The sequence below is a fragment of the Natator depressus genome, chromosome 2 (assembly GCF_965152275.1).
Source record: "Natator depressus isolate rNatDep1 chromosome 2, rNatDep2.hap1, whole genome shotgun sequence".
Classification (NCBI taxonomy): Eukaryota; Metazoa; Chordata; order Testudines; family Cheloniidae; genus Natator; species Natator depressus.
Window position 1 is genome coordinate 199,304,118 of NC_134235.1, and position 22,634 is coordinate 199,326,751.

Below are 22,634 nucleotides of genomic sequence, written 5' to 3' on the forward strand. Positions count from 1 at the left end.
CTGTTCAGGGAGAGGTTTTGAATTCTCTTCAGGTACCAAGTTGTGCCAGTATTTAAAAAGGGTAAATGGGATGCCCAGGTAACTATAAACCAGTTAGCTTGACATCATTCCCGAGCAAGATAATGGGAAGATTGACATGGGACACATCCACTAAAGAATTGAAAGGATGGTTACATAATGGCAATCAACATAGTTGTGTGGAAAATAGGTTTTGTCAAACTCGATATTGTTTTTAATTGAGATTACAAGATAGAACTAGCTACATTGAGATTATATACTTAAATTCTTTATGATTTAGTCTTAGTATTACACAACATTCTAATTTTTTGTATAATTCTAACTTTTCAATGTAGCCCATATTACATGGATTAAAAACTGATGGATCTCAAAGTAATTGTAATGGGTTATCAGACTATATGGGCATGTTTCTAGTGTGGTCTCTTAGAGATCTGTTTTTGGCCCAGTGCTATTTAATATCTCATCCACGATCTGGAAGAAAACAATCATTGCTGTTAAAATTGAAGATGAACATTTTCAGTGATAAACAACAGAGGACAGGTCAGCTATAGAGGCCACTCTGGATCATTTGGTCAGGAGGGCTTAATTGAATGTGTGCAGTACTACACCTGGATGCAAGGTCACATACAATATGGGAGATGGTATCCTTGAGTACAATAGCAGTGAAAATGATTTGGGGATAATGGTAGACAAACAGCTGAACACAAGCTCCCATTGTGTGCTATGGCCAAGAGGCTTATACCTCTATGGATCATGTAAGCTGGGAAGAACAAGTAGGAGAATGGAGGTGGTGGTACACTGCATTTGGCATTAGTGAGACTATATAATTGAAATGCTGTGTCCAGTCTTGATGTTAGCATGTCCAAAATTATTTTGAAAATTGGAAAGGTTTTGTGATGCAAAGAATGACTTGAGGTCTGGAAAACAAAGCCAATAAGTCAGAGACTTAAGAAGTTCAGTCTATTTCATTCAAAAGAAGGTTGAGGTTGACTTGATCTATCTACAGGTACCTGCATGAGGAAGAGATTTCTGGGAGTAGATAGTTCTTTAATCCAATGGAAAAAGGTGAAATGAGATCCAATGGCTGGAAGCTGAAACTAGACAAACTTGGGTTAGTAGTGTGTGCATTTTTAACAGGATAACGAATTGTTGGAACAACTTACCTAGGTATATGGTGGATTCTCCATCATTTGAGCTCTTTAAGATGGGATATCTTTTTAAAAGGTCCCAGCCCACAACCAAAATGTAAAATTACATGTTTTGTTGCATGGTGACCTATAAATGACACAATGGCTGACAACTAATAAAACCTGTTTAGGGTGTCTCCTCATTATGAATAAAAAACTTGGAACAGATTAGTAGGTTGGCTTCATTGGGAGAATTGCTGAGGAGCTACTCTCTCCTGCTTCAGAACTTGTGTGGAGATATTTTATAGGCTTATGAATAGCATGAGACAGAGCTGACACCATTCCATGCCTTCTGGTGTGTTGCAAAAGATTTGCCTTTCTTACTCTTGAAAAGATAAAATCTGATCACTAATTTGTAATTTACTCTAGTTCTCATCAGTAGTAAGTTACAAACCATATGCTTCTGAGCAATTTTGCAGTAATTGAACGTGATTCCCCTGTACTTAACTGGGAGTTCTCTACTTTCTGTATTTTGGGATTCTTTGTTCCCTGCCGCTGTCTTAAGCAACTAAACACTGTGCCCTTACCTTTGTGACTCAAAATCATAGATTTTTGTTAAACTTTTCCTTTTTTCCCCCCAAAGGTAATTGTTTTTTCATTAATGCAAATTTCATTTAGCTTAACATTTCTGGTTGCAACTATAAGAAACTACTTACAAAATGAGATTAAAAACCAAAGTAGCAAAACCTCCAAAAGTATAAAAAGAAGATATCTACATAGAGTACATAGTGTTTATTTGATAGTCTTACCAATAATACCATCTGGTGAGTGTTGATTGTTCTGGATATGAATTGTCCTTACAATCATGCTGTGAAGATTTTTTTGTGATGAAATGCATAGTCCAGGCCTTATGAGTGCCATTTATTTTCTCTTCCACGCGATAGCATTGTGCTGCTTCCCTGAGCTATTTCTTATCCATAGAAAATTCTTGGGGGGTTTTTTTTTTTTTATTCCCATCTGGGAATTGTACATTTTGTAGCATACACCAATAAAAGTAACAAGTAATAACATATACTTTTTAATGTTCTTTGGAAGTACACAATAACCATAACACGGGAACAGTAGGTAAATCTCTATTGTACATTGCATTCAGGAAGTTTAAAACATCTGTTTAGCATGGCTGTAGTTGAGGGCATTACCGGAATATACGCACAGTAGAGCATCTTGCAGATTTGCACCAAATATATAATCTGAGTGGATTGTTAATGTGCAACACTCAGTCTTGTGTGTTTAATCTTATTGATGTTTACAGGGTCAAACATTTTTAGCAATGAAGGAAATAGTATAATTTCCCAATACAACCTTGAATGGAAAATTAAGCTGTTTTTTTGGTAGCATCCAAAATGTGCTAGGGACTTCAGAAATGGATGAGAAGACAGACCCTTCCCCAAAGAGTACTTAGACAAGAGAGGTAAATATACCATCATAATGTTAGAGCTTGTGTTAAGTACACCACATCAAGTTTTTATTGTTACTTTTTCTCTGGTTCTGTGGCCGGGTGCCCCCAACCAACCTGCTACACTGCTGTGGCCCCCATGCCTTCCTTTCACAGGCCCCACCATGTGAGACAGATTTACTCAGTGCTCTTCTGTCTGATACAGTCTGTCTACATTAGAATCCTACTCTGTGTCTGATATATACATGAAGTCGACAGTAAAAGGAAAAAAGTATTTCCATTTTCAGGTATTTGTATGTTTAAAAGCAAAGACATTGCTAAATTCCTTGTGACGTTTTACGTGAGAGGGATCTAATGCTTGAAGCTGTAACTTGTAAAGATATGTTTCTTTAATTGTGTTTCACATCACAGGGCTTGCTTTCTTATGTATGACTTAAAGCAACAGATGGTCTGTCTTCCAAATCTGCTAATTAAAAGGTATACAAGCTGCAGCTATTCACAGGTATATCTTGGTGGACCTAATATTTCAAGGCAAGCACAGCATATTGCATGTCGCTAAATATGGGTTTTTTCCCCCATGTCTTCAATTGGAGGTGAATGCTCCTCAGTCTTAACCTTGATGGCCTGATGTATCAAGTGTTGCTCCTTTGGAGGGAGGTCTCTGAGCAGATATTTAGCTTTCAGAGGCACTTAAAAAGGCAGGCTTAATTCATCTTGCTGAGTTGGGGTCATTTTTATTTAAAGATGATTCTGAACTCAGTGGGAATATTTGAAAATATAAACTGAATCCAGTGAGACTACTGAAAATCGGAGAAGGCTCACAAGGCAGGTGTAGGCTGCAATTTAAGACCAGACTCAGAGTTGATCCCAACTCCCTTTTGTCTACACACAACTCTCTCTCTGATTCTGTCTTGGACCTAAATTGCTAGGACCCTACGGGGCTGAAGTGTTCAAGCCTTAGTCAAACTGGGACCCAGGGTTTAAATTCAGTTGCTTTGCAGTGCAGACACAGTTTCCCCTGCAGCTCAGGTTCTGGGACTCTGCCAAAAGTATCCCAGAATCCCATGAGCCAACTTCCTTTGTCCTATTGATTCCAAGAATCTCTAATTGACCCCAGGGAAATGGAAGCATCTCCCTGTGGTGTAGAGCAACAGCTCTGAGAGTCAGTGTTCAATCCTTCCGTTGTCTTCTGAACACTGAGCTGCAAACACTCATCAAAGAGCCTTCTGTTCAGTGTCCATTGCAAACACAAGAAGTCTTTTGCAATGGGTGCTGTTCCATGGTCAGGGGAGCATAGCCAGACTTTGGTAAATTTCTGGTGCAGGGCCAGCAAAACAGTGGACTTAAGTAAAAGTACCAGGAATGATTATACATACTAGCAAATAGTGAAGAAGCTGGCAGTGTTGCAAATTTACTAGACCAGTGACCACTACAAACAGTGGAGTAAGTGGCTCAAGACTGAGTACTGGAAAACCAGGGATGGGAACTGCAAAGTGGCTATATCATGACCATTCTATGACCTCTTGTTGGGTACTGGGCCAAGCATGGAGCCAATGGTGCATGATGACTTGGTCAGCCTGTACGGTGCTCAGCTGGGACCAGAATCCAACATGGGGCCTGATGGGAGCCAGCAGTAGGTGCCAAGTGAGGATAATGCAGTCACTCTTGCTGAAACCAGTCCCAGAGGAGGCTTTGCAGTAGAAGGAGCAGCAGCAGCACATCTTTGGGATGTACACATAGGAGCTGTTTGAGCCGCCACCCCAAAGAACAGCCCAAGGTAGAACCTGCAGTAGACACAGAAGGGCCAGAAGTGACCCCTGAGTCCAATAAGTTACTAGCTCTATTTTAATGTTAATATAATAATGGGAGAGTGTAGGGAGCCAGGGTGGCTTCCCTCCGAACCAGAGGGTAAAAGCCACCCTCTCAGCCTGAGTGAGTGGGGCCAGACCAAGCTTACTCCAATCCCCGGAAGGGGAGGGGTGGGATAGGAAGTACAGAGGGCGGGGCCCTTTGCCCAGTGAGGGGAGCACCAGGGAGGGAGGGAGACACAGGCTGCTCCCTCCTCCAGACCCTGGTGCCGACCCAGGGGAGGCCCTGGGCCAGGAGAAACCTGACCTGGAGGAAGGACTGAGGCGACCAGGACTGCCCTCCACCGAGTACCCAGAGGGCCTGGAGGGGCCCGGCTGTAACCCGGGCCAGCGTGAGCCTGACACGGAGGGGGAGCTGGAGCTGCCAGCAGCGGAATACGCGGACGAGCTGGAGGGTCCGGAGAGGCCCACTTGAGAGACCGGGTAGGAAGTAGCCCAGGGGCAGCACTGCACCGTGGGGTGGGTGTATTTGGTCAGCATGGCGCAGATGGTTCCCCGCTGACCCAGCAGCGGGACCCTCTCCTCCCGCCACTGTCAGGGCCCTGGGCTGGAACGCAGTGGAGTTGGGTGGGCCTGCGTTCCCCTACCCCGGCCAACCCGCCTTGGGTAGCAGAATCCCGAACGCCGCAGCCTCGGGCCGGCGCTCCCCTGCCCGAGGGGTGCGCCGCGGCCTCAGGCCGGCACACCTTCTCCGCTAATTCCCCAGTGACCGAAAGGTGTGACTAAGGCCTGCCAGTGGGACAGTAGCTCTCCATCACCCCCTAGAGGCTCGGTGGACCAATTGAAACCTGTCACAGAGAGAGTTCTGTACTATGAACCAATGCGAAAGTCGTTAGAAGCCCTGGCTAACAGCATGTACTACCTCTGCTCATGGTGGATTGTATGCCACCGGTGGCTTGCTCCCTCTCCCCAACTTTGTGGAATTCAAAATGGCAACCAGGAAATGCAAACAGTAAAAATGCCTTGAAAGCCATTTTTTTTTCTTCTAGTAGATGCAGCTGTGTATACCTCTTAAGTGTGGGCACACCCAGTGTACTGGAGCCAGTGAACTTTGCCTAGCAGTATTTGTAGAGGGACAATGTTTGTGCCTCCTGGCCATAGCTCCTCTCCTGGCTATATGAGGCAGCACTGCCCCCCAAACCCCCCTCAGTTCCTTCTTACCGCCCATGGCTGAAATCAGAGCTCTGTCTGGTTTCTAACCTCACAACCTCTCTATTTCTTAGTGATTTTTCTCTACTTGCATATAGTTAGGTTTAGTATAAGTATTTCCTGATGATGCCCTCATAGGGGTTTAAACATTCTGTCATTGTTGGGGGATCTCTCCCCCACGTGATCCCCACACATGGTGCTTGCTGTGTATAGGCAAAGCCCATGACAAGGAGTAGTGTTTGATTTGCAAATCGTTCATGAAACGGACTCAGGTGACAAGGGATCTTTGTCTAAACCAGCACTTGCTCGAATAGGCCATGCGCCCTGTTTTGGATCAGAGGTCACTCTGGGTCCTGGGAGTGCTGCTGCTATAAATCCTGGAACTGCATGCTCTGAAGAGACAAAGAAGTCGCTCCCTGTTGAGTGTATCAAGGAAAAAGTAATGTAAGACAGATTGTGGCCACTCCAGGTTGTGTGCAGACTCATCTGTCTTCTCCAGAAAGACTACAGACTGGCATGGTATGAATACTGGGATGTGAGATGAAGCAGATTCCATCAGCTGCTCTCAGGTACCATGCAGGGAGGTGAGAGACCCCATACTATCAACTCCAATTCTGGCCCCGGGGAGACTGAGGGCAACAAGGGTAATGTGGGTACCAGCTGTTTCTGTGCCAGCGGCATATCAGGATGCAATGGACATCTGCTTTTCTGTCCCAACCTCTCTTGGTTCAGGACTTTGTCAGGGCTGCATCATTTACAGCCCTGTTGGTGGGGGGAGGGGCACTGAACCTGTGGGTCAGTTGGCCCCAAACCCCACTGTTTCCCTTCTACAGTCAGTGGAAGTGGGGCTGGCGCTAGACTCAGCGCAAATCACCTCCTCGGCACCCCTGATGTTGGTGCTGCCAATGTTACTGTGGCGGCACTCACCACCATCGCTTCAGCACTGTTAGTGACCTCTGTACCACTGCTGGGGTTGACACCACTTCTGGCACTGGAAACAATAGGAGTGTACTGGCTGCCACTGTTGGTGCTAGTTCCCTCTCCATTTTGGGCTACCAATTTAGCAGACCAGTAGCTCACATCCCCAGGGTTGGCTCCACAATTATCCTCTGAAGCCTGTCCTCCTCCTGTTCTCCATCACCTGATGCACATCTAGGGCTGTTCCTGGAGCACTGTGGGTATCTGGGTTGGTGCTTGCCCCAGTCAGGATGGGGGCCCCAGCCTGGTACCTACTGGGCACCAATGCCCTATCCATACTAGTGGCCTCCATGGAATCTATGGGATGCTCCTTGGTCACAGAGGTCCTACTCCTCATCTCACTGTAAGCAGTGATCCCTGAGCAGGCATGTAGTGGTGACCATCGATCCACCATAGGCCCAGGTACCAGTGAACCTTCCCCTTGGGGAGCCTTCTGGATCCTGCTCCATGACGCTGCTCTGGCACAGTTAACTGCTTTGTCTTTGTCCCTGGCCAATTCTGCAGTACTTAGTTCTTTCTCCTTTTGGTAGCAGAGGATTTCAAGGTGTACCAGGACCTCTTGTGGTGCATGACCACTTCCTTGAGTATTCAAGCAGAGGTTCTGCAGGAGAAAACCCATAAGCTGTTGGATATCCTGCAGCCATCTGTCTCTGGGAGAGTTGCTCTCCTTATTAACAGTGGGATCCTAGAGCCTATTAAGATTTTTCTGGAGTGTGCCAGCTTTGGTACTGTCTACCGTGAAGTGAGGGGAGAGATGCTACTTTGTGCCAGGGCAAGGATTTGAAGCTTTTTACTTGCATCTGTCCCCAAATTCCTTGGTCATAACCACAGTGAAATAGAGCCCGTCAGGACAGATTTAAGTCCATTCCATCTCTGGAGCAAGGAGATTTTTGGTTCTCGGCCCTTGACGTAAAAGATGTCTACTTCCACATTTCAACCTGATCATCTCACAGGAGATTCCTCTGATTTACCTTTGATCAGGACAGAGTGCTCCTATTCAGCCTCTCGTTTGCACCCAGGGTATTCTCCAAGAGCCTCTCAGTCATAGCAGCACATTCATGAACATTAGGTATTGTCATTTACCCATACCTGGACGACTACTTTCTCCAGGCTTGTTCCTTTAAAGCCACCCTGGAAGCCACCCAGAGATATGCACATATTTGCTCACTGGGTCTACAGCTCAATACCCAGAAATAGACCTTGTCCCCAGTACAATATCTAGAGTTTATGGGGGCTGAACTCGACAAAGTGCAAGCAAGAGCATTCCTCCAGCTCCATGGCTTCAACACCCTGATGAGTCCCATAGACAGACAGTCCAGGCTAGCCCACAAACAACGGCCAGGAATTCAGCTTCTTGGACACATGACGACATGAACGCTTGTGACCCCACACCCCAAACATCATATATGAGATGTTTTGGATATGGCTCAGATCTGTCTACTGTCCCACAAGGACAGGCTAAACAAGCCACTGTTAATGCCCTCTAGGGACACTCTCTCACTTGACTGGTGGAAAGAGTCATCCAATGTCCATGCAGGCATCCCATTCACACATCCCAGCAACACTGATTCTAATAACAGGTGCCTCTCTGGAGAGCCCACCTAAACCACTGTAAAGTCCAGGGCAGGTGAGTAACTTCCTCTTCTTTGAGTACTATCCCTATGGGTGCTCCATTGTAGGTTACTTCACAGTAGTATCCCCCATGGAAGGCTGCGACTTTGGAGTGGAGTCTGTTATTGATGATAGTACTATGGATCTGAAGATGGTATCAGAGGTTGAGTCTCAAGTAATCAGGTAGTGTTCCACAAAGGTATGGGTAGAGGCCCAGGTTGCTGCCTTGCAGATTTCTGAGATGGGAACATCTTTAACAAGCACGACTGAAGTGGAAACAGATCTTGTGGAATTCATGAGGATTCCTGATGGGGGCAGGAGGTTATGTGCATGGTAACAGTGGTTAATGCAACTGGAAGCCCATTTTAGAGTGTCTTTGAGCTGATATTATGGAGTCTCTGGATCTATGATGCTTCCCTTTGGCCTCTTTTCTGCCCCTCAAGTTTTTACCAAACTTATGGTCGTGGTGATGATGTACCTCCAGAAAGGAATCCACATCTTCTCATACCTGGATGATTGGTTACTGTGGGGAAGTTTTTTCCCACATTCACATTGTACTGTGTTCGCTTGGCCATCTGGGTCTCATCCTAAACACTGGAAAGTCAAATTTGGTTCCCACTCAAAAATTGAGTTCTTTGGGACTGTAGTAGATTCTGTTTGGTCAACAAAAGTGTTCTCAACCGTTTTCAGGCAATTTGGCACCATTGGCTCAGTTTGCAGCTTGGGCTCAGACTCTTGGGCCACATATCTGCTTGCATGCCGGTGCTCCAGTTTGAAAGGTATCCAAACTGATCTGTAGATATCTCCAATGGGACTTCAGTTTTGCCATACAATAGAGTAGTACCCTTTTCTGTTTATGTGCTCCTTGAGGAGGGCAAATTAAAGGCACATGAGTCCTATCAGTATTCCCAGCACAGTTTGGAAACCCCATTCTCTGACATCCATTCACAGATCATGCTCTTTAGTAGTTGAAAACATCCTGGCTTCCAGCAGAAAGGGCTCCACCAGACTGCTAAATGGAGGAGGTTATCTGAGCATTCAAGAATCATTTTGCTTCTTCAGAAGCACTGCTGGCTGCCTTCCTGGACTTCTGCCTTGTCTTAAAGGCATTCAGACCTTTTTCCTCAGCTGATTCAGAGTACACCTGGCAGCCATCTCCACCCATCATCCTTTGGCCACACTGTTTTCTCTCATCTGACAGTGCTTCAGTTTCTCAAGGGTCTCTTCCATGTCATTCCACCAGTCAGGGAGACTCTGCCCTTCTGGGACCTTCTTCTGAGCCCTTGGTACCAGGTATTTCTGGACACAGAACTTACTTATATATGCCAGATGTGTTCATCATAAGATCATTTAATGCTGTGCCAGATGTGGCTGGGTTTAGCTTAAATAAGGTATTTTATGTAAGTGCCACCTAGTGGCACACAGTATAGTACAGGTTTCAGAGTAGCAACTGTGTTAGTCTGTATCCACAAAAAGAAAAGGAGTACTTGTGGCACCTTAGAGACTCACACATTTATTTGAGTATAATACAGTTTAGCATTCTATTACTTTTGGCAACCTGTTCTTTGTACTGTTCTATGAAGACTGTGTTCCTTGTGGCCATAACCTCAGCCAGAAAATTAGGAGAGGTTTGGTTCCTTACGACAGGACCACCATATATTGTATTCCACAAGGACAAAGTGTGTTTAAAACCTCACACAAAATTTTTACCCAAAGTGGTTTCTGACTTACATCTTAACCAGCTGATCCACCAACTTGCATTCTTTCCCAAGCCTCGCATCACCTGGGGAAAGGCTTAACTCCACATATTGGACATTTGTCAGTTATCTTTCCTGCTATCGGAACAGAACAAAACTGTTTTAGGTACTCTCCTAGATTGTTCCCAGCATTTGCCAACAGAATGAAGGGTCAGCCTATCTCTACCCAAAGACTATTAAAATGGGTCTTGGACTGTATTGAAAGCCATGCTACACAGAGGCCTATTTAGACTCACTTGAGCTCATTAAGATCCATTGTACCAGAGCTCAAGAAAGAATGGTTACTTACCCTACAATAACTGTAGTTCTTTGAGATATTCTCTACATATATTCTATGATCCATCCTCCTTCCCCACTATTGCAGAATCCCTGCCAATTTGGATTCAACATGAATGAAGGAACTGGAGAATGGTTGCAGCCACCCTGTTTTTTTATGCCCTCTGCTATGGGGCACCAGAGGACATAGCAAGCTTGGCCCCAATGGAAAGTGCTGTTCAGAAAGATTCTGGTCTCATGGGAATGGGGTGCATGTGCATCCAAAGTGGAATATATGTGGACAAAATATCTCAAAGAAGCCTGGTTACTGTAGGGTACGTAACCATTTTTTAATCTATACACAAAGTACTTCACCCAACCAGGCATCACATCTTCCACATAGTTTTCTGAGTTGCTGTGACAGCATATTGCTACCTTGAGGTATTAGAATAATAGTCTCATGACTTCCTTTGGTAGGGGCCATGATGAAATTTAATAATCAGCCAGTAGATGGGGCTTTAAGCTAACAAAAACCTAATATCTGTTATCCTACTAGGATTCTAGAGTGACTGCCTTTCATAATGTGAATCCTGCAGCACAGTGTGCTGCAACTCTTGGGCTAGTCTGACTCATTTTATTAAAAGTACAGAAATATCAGTTTAGCTATGTGAAATAAGTTGTCTTTCATTACCGTTCCTAGGGTACAAATGACCACACCACAATAGTTATCTTTAGCAATGAAAGCTGAAAGGCATTGTCTCCTCCTTTACCAGGTGGAGTTAGGATTTAAATGGATAAGAATGTTGTTCAACTCTTCAGAATTTTCGCCAATTCCTCTGTTCCGTTCATATGAGCAGGTAGGAGTCTGACACTGACATTTGCCCACTCATTTAAAATACAATCAGTTGTTGCTAAGTGTGCCAGATATAGGGCCTAATATTGAGAAGTGCTAAGTCTTTGCAACTGAAGCCAATGGGAGCTGCAGATGTGCAGCATCTCGCAAGATCAGTCCCCTGTGCCCTGACTTGATTGTTTGGGGGATTTCCCAGCTGAGGATCAGGGACTTTTCAGTGTTTCAGCTTCCATGGCTGATTCTACAGTAGAAAATTTCTTCTGAAATGTTCTCATTCTGGAATTAACATTGTCCAATGACAGTCCATTTCTTAGAAAAATTATTATGTAGTTATTTGTAAATAACTTTGACCATGTAAGCTTCAAAAAAAATTCTTAAGGTTCATTTATATACAAATGTATACCTTGCTGATTATGAATTTAAATGTGCACCATTCACAGTAAGCAAAAATACAGCCGTCTTGTATTGCTAATCCACACGTCTGCTAATCCACACGTGTGATACCACACAAGATACCAGCAGTTTCTTTCCATTTCTTAGTAAATACTTAATGCCAGTGTTTCTTCCTTGTCCTCGAGAGCCAGCCAGTGTGGCTGCCATGTGTGGTAGAGGAGTGTGAATTCTGAATGCTCCAGCAGCGCTTTCTCCCGCAAGCAGATCCTTAGCTAGAGCTGGCCAGAGGATGACAATTCCATTTCACAGCAACTTTTGCGGTGTTGGAATTTGCAATTCACATTGGAACAAAAACCTTTCAAACATCTTTGCAAAAAACAGAATTGTGTCAAAATATCCATTTTTGTTTGAAATCTGAGCTTTTGATTGGGGAAGAGGCATGTGCGTGTCTCTGTCCATCGACCCCCATCTGGGTGGCCAGAGCACTTGTGGGAGACCCAGGTTTGAGTCTCTGTTCTAAATCCAGGCAGAACAGGGAATTGAACTTATCTCCCACATCTCAGGCCAGTGTCCTAACCATAGGCATGTGTCTCTCTTCTTCCCATCCTTTATCTCTCTCCCTCCACTCCCACATTTGTTGAAATTTGTCAAAACGGATGTTTCCTTTTGGCTTGACAATTCTTTTTGTCAGAAATGTTCCATCCAGCTCTGTCTTTAACCTTGTGGAGTGCACTCTGTGTGCAGGGGAAAGAATGACCCCAATCCCTTTTGTGTACATAGAAGAAATCTGAATAGACAGTAGGGCTACTACCTAGCCCTATAATTTTGCCTATATTATCCAAGTGCATTTTAGGCACTTCACAGACATAACAGTTCAGTTATGGCAACAGGGACTGAAATTCTCACAAGCTTAAAAACAGATCAAACAAAATCAGTTACAGTGCTAAGGGCAAACTTCTTCCCAAGTTCTATATCCTTTTAAGGAGGAACCAAAAATATAGCCCATGGCACTCATCATGTTAGGGGAACAGACATTCTAGAGATTTGGAGCAGGAGAGACACTTGGATGAGCTGTACCATTTGTGTCCCCAGCCCCACAGAGCAAAGGTAGAGTGCAGAAGCGTGAACAGTAACTTACAGTAGAAACCCATCCATTAAGGGCTTTGGAAGTCAAAACTAAAATATTCAATACATTCATATGCCAAAAAGCAGCCAATGCAGAAAGTAAAGCTGCAGCTATGTAGAATCCATTTTTGCCATTTCCAGAAGAGTGGAAATGTACAATATGTCTGTTCCAAAACTAAGTAAAAGTACACAGCTTCATCTCAAATCTCTAGATTGCTTCTAATTCTATTGAAAATATTTCCTTTTTTTCTTTACATTTCTAAAACATACAGAAAATCTGTTCTGTATTGTTGTTCCATGTGCCTTCAGATAGAAATTAATCACTTTTAAAAACTGAGGTCACAGCCATCCTGAACTATTTTACTACAGAGAATATACAGTATTTCTATCCGTCTTGGGATTTATACTGCTACCTATTACTGTAGTATCTGTAGATTTTTATATCTCCCTATAAAATCAGTTGCAATAGTATCATAGAATCATAGAACAGGAAGGGACCTTCGAGAAGTCATCTAGTCCAATCCCCTGCACTCAAGGCAGGACTAAGTATTATTTAGACCATCCCTGACAGGTGTTTGTCCGACCTGCTCTTAAAAATCCCAATGATGGAGATTCCACATCCTCCCTAGGCAATTTATTCCAGTGCTTAACCACTCTGACAGTTAGGAAGTTTTTCCTAATGTCCAACCTAAACTGCCCTTGCTGCAATTTAAACCCATTGCTTCTTGTCCTATTCTCAGAGGTTAGTGAAGTTCCTTCTGGACTTCATATAATCCCTTGCACTTCTTTTTTAAGACTCTGCTGGGGGTGGGAGTTTTGTTTTGGTGTTTAAAAGACTTTTAATTTGTTGCTGACTGCAGCTGGTGTTTGCCATCTGTACTGGACAGTCTCCTTAAGGAGTTGCCCACATGCACTGTTTATGTACTGCTTTAATTATATTTATTTAGAAACAGATATAAAGTGGTGCAACCCCTTAGTGTGAATACAGTTATACAAGTATATAAGTGCTTATATCACTGTAGCTTATTCCCCATAAATTCACAGAAATAAGCTGTAGCTTTGTAAGCACCTGTATACTGATAAACTCTGTCTCCCCTAGTAAGCTATACCATTTTAACCAAGAATGGGACCTCATCATGTTAGGCACTGCACAAACACAGAGTTGTAGATGGTCCCAGTCCCAAAGAATTTACAATCTAAATAGACAAGGTAGACATAGTGTGGGAATAGGGTATAATATACACATGGCACAAAATCTGTGCGTAAACATCTTAATATTTTATCCTGATATGATATAAACAATCTGAAGCTTATTGCCAGCTTTTTCCATTTGTGTGTTCTGAGCAGAAGCAGTGCAAAGAATGGAGTCAGACATTTTTAATTGTGGTAGTTCAGAGGTTCATCACACCCTGGAGCTATTTTTTTAGTGATTCTTTCTCTAGTCTCTAAGACTCATGGTACTTACTTTTTACTTCTGGATTTATTTTCAGTCCACGGGGTCTTCCTCCTCCCCCACCCCCCCCCCAATCCTTATCTAGAATTTTTCACTATTTTCAGGTCCCTCAGTCTAAGCAACTCCTCTCATCAGGAGCCTGCAATGCATTTTAGCATCACTTTTTTTTTTTTTTTTGTAAGATTGGACAGCCTCCTCCAAGAAATCTAGTTCTTTCTTATTTAAATGTCTATACTTGTCATTTCAACAAATTCAGAAACTGTCAGAAATACCGTCTGGACTTAATTAGGGCTGGAAGTTCCGTTTGCTGCTGGCTTTCTTTGGAAATATCCTACTTTAGGAATCCCTGATGGGTCTTTGGCCTCGGAAGACTTATGCAGTCACTAAGTAGGGCCCCTGTCCTCATATCCTCCCCAGCTTACTAGTTACAACACTGTAGATCAGGGGTAGGCAACCTATGGCATGTGTACCAAAGGTGGCACGCAAGCTGATTTTCAGTGGCACTCACACTGCCCGGGTCCTGGCCACCGGTCCGGGGGGGCTCTGCATTTTAATTTAATTTTAAATGATGCTTCTTAAACATTTTAAAAACCTTGTTTACTTTACATAAAACAATAGTTTAGTTATATATTAAAGACTTATAGAAAGAGACCTTCTAAAAACGCTTACAGAGGGAGAGAGAGAGAGTCCTGGGCATCTTCATTTGCACAGGACTTCACAATTTGAAGAAGAATTTATTTTTAGATATCATGAGCATTAAAATGTCTTGCTTCAATAATCAACAACTATCAAAATTATAAATCTGGTGCATAAAATAGAACTGATATGTTACCAATTTTGTTCATGGCTTTCTGGGACCCTCAATGTTCACTTCTTGATACAGCCTTTCTAATGATCTTGGCCGTGTCATTTAACCATCCCGTACCTTACTTTCTTCAAGTGCTTGCTCATTTCAATTTCAAGTAGGTGTGTGCGTGCTACATGCACAGTCGCCAGAAGGTTTTTTTTCCCCTAGCAGTACCCATCGGGTTGGCTCAGGTGCCCTCTGGAGTTGTGCCTTCATGGCGCTGCACATAGGGCCCTGCCGACCCACCGCCTCTCCAGTTCCTTCCTACCAGCAGTGATGGTTGTTGGAGCGTTCTCTTCTCCTCTCGTTTTCAAACGATCCCCTAGTGTACCTGTACATAGTTTTTTATAGTTGGTTAGTGTAGTTGGGTCCCTTGTTAGTCGGGGTTCCCTTCCCCTTCCTCTTCCTGGGGCCGGGCCATGCCTCGGTCCCAGGGGTTTAAGCCGTGTGAGGTCTGCCAAAAGCCGATGCCCAGGGGCGACCTGCACACGTCCCGCTTGAAGTGCTTGGGGGAATCCCATCAGATGGATAGGTGCAAAATCTGCAGAGGATTCCACCCCTGCACCAAGAAGGAAAGGGATCAAAGTCTAAAACTGTTGCTGATGGAGGCAGCCCTATGGCAGCAGTTGGAGTCAAGCCCTATGGATCCAGCACAAGGTTCTTCGGCATCAGTTTGCAGAGCGCTGGCCTCGATCAGGGACGTGACAGGGAGGAAGGACTTTGGGGTCTGAGACCCTTGGCAACGCCACTTCCCGGCACCAAAGAGTGCCTCATGTTCAGAGTCTTGGCACTGCTCGCCGGTGCAATGTAAGAAGCATAGAAAGATGGACAGAGGGCGCTCGCCCGCTCAAGTGACTGAGCATGAGCCTGCTAATGCAGCGTGACCTGTGCCAGGCCACTCTGCCTTATCTATACAGGAGGCAGCACCGTTGACTCCAGGCCCACAGAGGGGTTCGTCGAGTCCAGCGCAGTGGAAGAGGATCAAGTGGAAGATTTAGATCTCCCTTCCATGTCGGAGACCTTTGAGGCAGCCAGTGATAGCCCTGATGGATCCGCACTCTCCCGACCAACACGAGAGGTCATCGGTCCCGAAGCCTCCAGCACTGCAAAGACCACCGGTGTCATCAAGGGGCAAACCGGCGATGATGCAGCACTGCTCGCCCCCTCCACGGCGTCATTCGACACCGCGCCACCATGGTCTCTGCAGTTGGACTCCTCTGCATCAGACTCTAGGTGGAGTCCTATGTCTAGGAGGAGCCGGCGCTGAGCACAGCGGCATCCCCGGAGACCAGAAATGGCACAATCCTTTCCACTTGAGCTGTGGCCAGTGTAGTGGCAGATGCCAGTGCAGTGTCCCTTTTGGACCCTGTGGGCATATCAGCAATCCCAGGGGTCCTTTTCAGAGCGATCCCTCTTGTCCATCTGATGCAACCAAGCCCCGTCCAGGGCCAGAGAGCTCTCTCACGGTGCCACTACCAGCACCGTGACCAGAACCGCAGATGACATCATCGTCGACACTGCCGGCCAAAGGACGTGAAGAAGATGGATCTCTTTAGGAGGAAAGTGTACTCCACCAGAGGGCTCCAGCTTCACATTGCGAACCAGCAAATGATCTCAGTTGCTATAATTTAAAATCCTGGGATGCAATGACAAATTTAAAGACTTTGTGTTGGCAGACTCGAAGTCTGAGTTCTCTGCCTTAGTTGATGAGGGCAAGGTGGAGGCGAGGACCTCATCGTAGGCCTCGCTGGACTCAGCGGACTCAGCAACCCGCACCATATCTTTGGGGATTGTGATGCGTCATTGCTCCTGGCTTCAGGCCTCCGGGGGGAGGTTCAACAGACTATTCATGACTTCCCGTTCGAGGGCTCCACTTTGTTTTCAGAAAAAAAAGACTCGAAGCTGCATAGCTTAAAAGATGCTCGAACCACTTTAAAATCTCTGGGGTTGCACACACCTGCCACCCAGCACAAGCATTTTAAGCCCCCGCCTATGCTGTACCCATATCAGGGGTACTCAAGGCAGGACTTCAATAGAAGAAGCAGAAACCATTGGGATCGCCAGTCTCAACCCCCTACTAACCAGGGGTTGGGGTCATCGAGACAACCCCCAGGCCCTAGGCACGCTTTTTGAAAATGTGTCCAGGGCGACACGCCAACCCAAATCCTGGATCTGTTACTACCCTTCTCGGCCTGTCTATCCCATTTCTACCATGCGTGGTCCCAAATTACCTTGGACCATTGGGTACTACACATGGTAGAACTGGGATATTCCCTCCAATTCAGTTCAACCCCTCCTTCCCACCTTCCTTCCCTGTCCCTCTTCAGGGACCCCTCTCATGAGCAACTCCTAATACAGGAGGTACAAACCCTCCTATTGGCAGGAGCAGTAGAGGAGGTTCCACAGGAACTAAGGGGCAGGGGTTTTACTCCTGGTACTTCCTCATACCAAAAGTGAAAGGGGTCTCAGACCCATCCTAGACCTGTGCAGTCTCAACAGGTTCATGAAGAAACTAAAGTTCTGTATGGTTTCTTTGGCCGCCTTCATCCCGTCCCTGGATCCAGGGGATTGGTATGCCACCCTCGACTTGAAGGACGCATACTTACACATTTCCATAATCCTGCCTCACAAGAGGTTTCTTAGATTTGCAGTGGGCCACATTCACTACCAATTTACAGTCCTCCCCTTCGGCCTGTCATCGGCCCCTCAGGTATTCACCCAATGCAAGTCAGTCATAGCCACCTTCCTGAGGAAAAGACAATTACAGATATTCTGGTACCTTGATGACTGGTTTGTCAAGGGCCATTCCAAGATGCAAGTGGAACAACAGGTCAAATTGATAAGGTCCACATTTGACACTGGGTCTCCTGGTGAATGTGCAAAAGTTGACACTCTCCCCTTCTCAGAGAATACAGTTTATAGGGGTAGTGTTAGACTCAAGGCAAACCAGGGCTTTCCTACCACAGTCTCATTTTCAAGTTATGCACAACATTATACAAGGCATCACCCAGTACCCTATAACTACTGCAAGGAATTGCTTAAAGCTTCTCAGGCACATGGCATCTTGCACGTATGTAGTGCAACAGGCAAGGGTGAGGCTCAGACCACTCCAGGCCTGGCTAGCATCAGCATATTGATCGCTCAGACACATTCTGGACAAAGTAGTCACTCTCACTGTGGGTTCTCGAGACTCTTCAGTGGTGGCTCGATCCACGAATGGTGTGCGCATTGGTCCCCTTCTCCAAACTGCATCCCTCACTGTGTCTGGTCACTGATGCTTGGCAATGGGATGGGGAACACACCTCGGAGAGCACAGAACTCAGGGCCTCTGGTCTCCAGCAGAGCTGTTGCTTCACATCAATGTCAGGGAGCTGAGAGCAGTTTGTCTGTCAAACCTTCCAGATTCATTTGGAAGGAAGATGCATATCAGTCCTGATGGACAATACAAGTGATGTTTTATTTAAATAGATAGTGTGGAGCATGCTCCTCTCCCCTATGTCAGGAAGCTCTCAAGCTCTGGGACTTCTGCATAGCCCACTCAATACTCCTAGAAGCTTCCTACTTCCCTGGATGTCAAAACAAGCTAGCGGACCACCTCAGCAGATCCTTTCACAATCACAAGTGGTTGTTTGCCCACATGTGGTGAACAACATTTTCCAATGGTGGGGTGTTCCCCAGAATGACTTGTTCACCACAAAGAGCAAAAGGAAGTGCCTACAGTTCTGCTCTTTCCTGAATCACAGTCTGGGCTCACTTGCAGATGCATTTCTCCTTCTGTGGAAGGACAACCTGTTCTACACGTTCCCACCTATCCTGCTCGTTCACAAAGCCCTCCTCAAGATCTGGAGGGATGGAACCTCAGTGATGCTGGTGGAGTTATCAGTGGACACCCCAATCACCCTACCTTTAGTTCCAGATCTGATCACCCAGCATCATGGCCGGCTCCAGCATCCCAATCTCTAATCTCTCCAGCTCACGGCTTGGAAGCTGCATGGTTAAACCCGATAGAGATCAAATGCTCAGCTCCTGTTAGGGAGGTTCTCCTTGGCAGTAGGAAATCATCCATCAGGACTGCCTATTTAGCCAGGTGGAAGAGATTCTCAATTTGGTGTTCGCAAAGCTGTACCTCTCAGATGCAGTCATCAGTACCCTTTATCTTGGACTATCTGCTACATTCACCTCTCGTAGATAAAGGTGCACCTGGCCCCCATTTTGGCATTCCACCCAGGAGAGGCAGGCACTAACCCAGTGATGTAGCATTTTCTTAAAGGACTGGATAGGTTATACCCACAGGTTCAGCAACCGACCTCGGCTTGGGACCTTAATCTGGTGCTTTCAAGGCTGAGGCCTTCTTTCAAGCCCTTAGCAACATGTTTAGTGCTCTACCTGTCATGGAAGGTGGCTTTCCTGGTCGCTATAACTTCAGCTAGAAGGGTGTCCGAGCTCAAGGCCCCTCACATCTGAATATCCTTATACCATCTTTTACAAGGATAAGGTGCAGCTTTGGCCACACCTGACCTTTCTCCCTAAGGTCGTCTCACATATTCACGCCAACCAAGACATTTTTCTCCCAGTTTTTTTTTCCTGAAGCCCCACGCTAACAGCTGGGCGTAGAAGCTCCTCTCTCTGGATGCTCGGCAGGCATTGGCTTTTTATATTGAAAGAACAAAGCAGTTTCATAAATTGAATCAGCTGTTTGTCGCGGTGGCAGACAGGATGAAGGGCCTTCCCAGTGTCCTCCCAAAGGGTGTAACTGTGGATCATGTCCTTTATCCGAGCATGCTACGATCTTGCAAAGATACCTGCCCCTGCGCTGATGGCACATTCCACTAGAGCACAGGCCTCTTCGGCCGTTTTCCTGGCCCAGGTCCCAATCCAGGAGATCTGTAGAGCGGCAATGTGGTCCTTGGTCCACACTTTCACTTCTCATGCCATTACCCAGCATGCCAGGGATGATGCAGCATTCGGCAGAGTGCTGCTTCAGTCAGCATTTCCATGAACTCCAACCCCACCGTCTAGGTAAGGCTTGGGAGTCACCTATTTGGAATCGACATGAGCAAGCACTGGAAGAATAACTCGATTAATAAGACTGGGACTTTTCAGCTTGGAAAAGAGATGACTAAGGGGGGATATGATAGAAGTCTCTAAAATCATGACTGGTGTGGAGAAAATAAATAGGGAAGTGTTATTTACTCCTTCTTGTAACACAAGAACTAGGGGTCACCAAATGAAATTAATAGGCAGCAGGTTTAAAACAAATAAAAGGAAGTATTTTGTCACACAACAACTCCTTGCCAGAGGATTTTGTGAAGGCCAAGACTATAAGAGGGTTCAAAAAAGAACTAGATAAGTTCATGGAGGATAGGTCCATCAATAGCTATTAGCCAGGATGGGCAGGGTTGGTGTCCCTAGCCTCTGTTTACCAGAAGCTGGGAATGGGTGACAGGGGATGATTACCTGTTCTGTTCATTCCCTGTGGGGCATCTGGCATTGGTTGCTGTTGGAAGACAGGATACTGGGCTAGATGGACTTTGGTCTGACTCAGTGTGGCTGTTCTTATGTCACATCATAGAATGAAATATATATGTGTAGGAGGTGAATTGCCACACATTGTCATTATGAATGATGTGACCACTTATGAAATGTTAGGGAGAAGTGTGTGGATTGTCACACATTGTCGTTGTGAATGACATGACTGTTTATGAAGTAAGGGTGGAGGGCGGGTGGCAAGAACTGTGCATTTACATTTATGGCTTGATGTAGAAAAATGCATTGAGTAAAAGTACTTGCCTACTACTTCCCAGTTACCGCTTATCATATTTACCTTTTTATTATTTGAAATACAAATTATATGATGTGATGCAGTGATGGCAATGACATTTCTTAATAAATTAAAAATCTTTATTTTTGAACATATATTAGAAAAGCACAATATTAAACCATTGTCAGGCACGCCAGCTACCATTAGCACAGCAACGCAGCAGTAATAAATCAACACCAAACTTTTAACAAAAATAAAGTTCATGTACAATGCAACCAGTTCCAAACAATAAGTCCCTACTGTTGAATGTCCCCTGGCCTCCCATTCTCCTTTCACATTTAGTGTGCACTTGGCGCTGCATCAGGGGGTGGCACTGTTCACATGAGTGCAGGCCTGCAAGGGAGAGGGGGTAGGGGATCAGCGTGGGGCAGATTTGCCCTGGCTAGCTGCTGTCAAGTCCCAATTGCATGGGCCTGCCAACCATGGAATTGTCCAAAGTGGTCTGCAGCACATGGTACTATAGAGGGGATTCAGGATGTGGTGCAAGTGCAGCAGGAGCCTGTACGCTGGTGGCCATAAGCCTAAGCAATTTGGGTTTTTTCATACTGTGACAGTTTCACCAAGCATCAAATTTCTCTTTTGAGGGAAATGTTGCTCTCAGTCCTCTTGCCCACTTACAAGATGGGCTTTACTTGAGGTCCTAAATTGGTTCTAGACTCACCTCCATGGGGCAGTGTTTTTGTTCTCTGTTTGCATACCACCTAGCAGAGTGGTTCTCAAACTAGGGCCACCACTTGTTCAGGGAAAGCCCCTGGTGGGCCGGGCCGGTTTGTTTACCTGCCGCGTCCCCAGGTTCGGCCAATCGTGGCTCCCACTGGCCGCGGTTCGCTGCTCCAGGCCAACGGGGGCTGCGGGAAGGGCGGCCAGCACGTCCCTTGGCCTGCGCCGCTTCCTGCAGCCCCCATTGGCCTTATTCCCTGAATAAGCGTTGGTCCTAGTTTGAGAACCATTGACCTAGCACAATGGAGTCCTGGTCCATGACTAGGGTTCCTAGGAGCTACAGCAGCTTTAGGTCAGTTTTGCCTACCAAAGTGGTTTTCAGACTAAGGCTGTATACCTCTAGTAGGTCACAGAGCACTTTCAGGTGCATAGTTGTTTCTGGCACAAAGCTTGAAGCCTCTGTCTTTTGTTCATTGTACCTCAGTCCAGGACACTTTCTAGCATCTCCAGAGACTTTTGTGAAAAAGTTGGAATGTCTTTGCATGGGATTGTTGATGCTGACATTGATTTCCATAGGGCCAGAAGTGCAAAGGCGGGTTAAAGCAGTTCATTAGCTCAATACTCGGAAGGAGCTGAGCCAGTGAGGCTACACAGCTTAGTTCTAATGTTAGTCCTCAGTTTTCAAAGTAGCTGGCAGCTCTTAGTAAATTTTTTTTTATGTATAGTGGCTGGCAAAACTATGGTCTGGTCTATAGGCTTGTAAAAGATGACCCAGTGGAAATTTTAAAAGAAATTAGAAAACAGGTTTTTTTTCCTTTTCTCAAGTAAAAATTGCTTCATGGCAGGAACAGAGTACAGCAGTGTATTCTGGACTCGTTTTGATTGGATACCTTCTCTTTTTGGCTGAAGTCCCTTCTTATGACAGAGGAAGTATTTGCATAGCAATAGCCCCTAATCGCTTTGAAGCAAGGTATTCTTCAAGTTCAATCTGTGATGTGTAGTTCACCAATCATGTGGCATCCGCAACCACTGCCTCGCACCCAGGACCTGGGTTCTGGAGCCATTCATGACCTGACTTGTTTATTATGCTACTGGGAAAGCTGTACTTTCACTCCTTGCCCACAGATTTAGTGCTTCTTCCCCATATGCTTTAACACCAGTATCAGAAAAACAGCGTAATTACATGGCCCCCTGATGTGACTGCATGCTGCTTTCTCACACAGTCAGAAAGCCAGACAAGCCATTGAGTGGGGGGGGGATGAT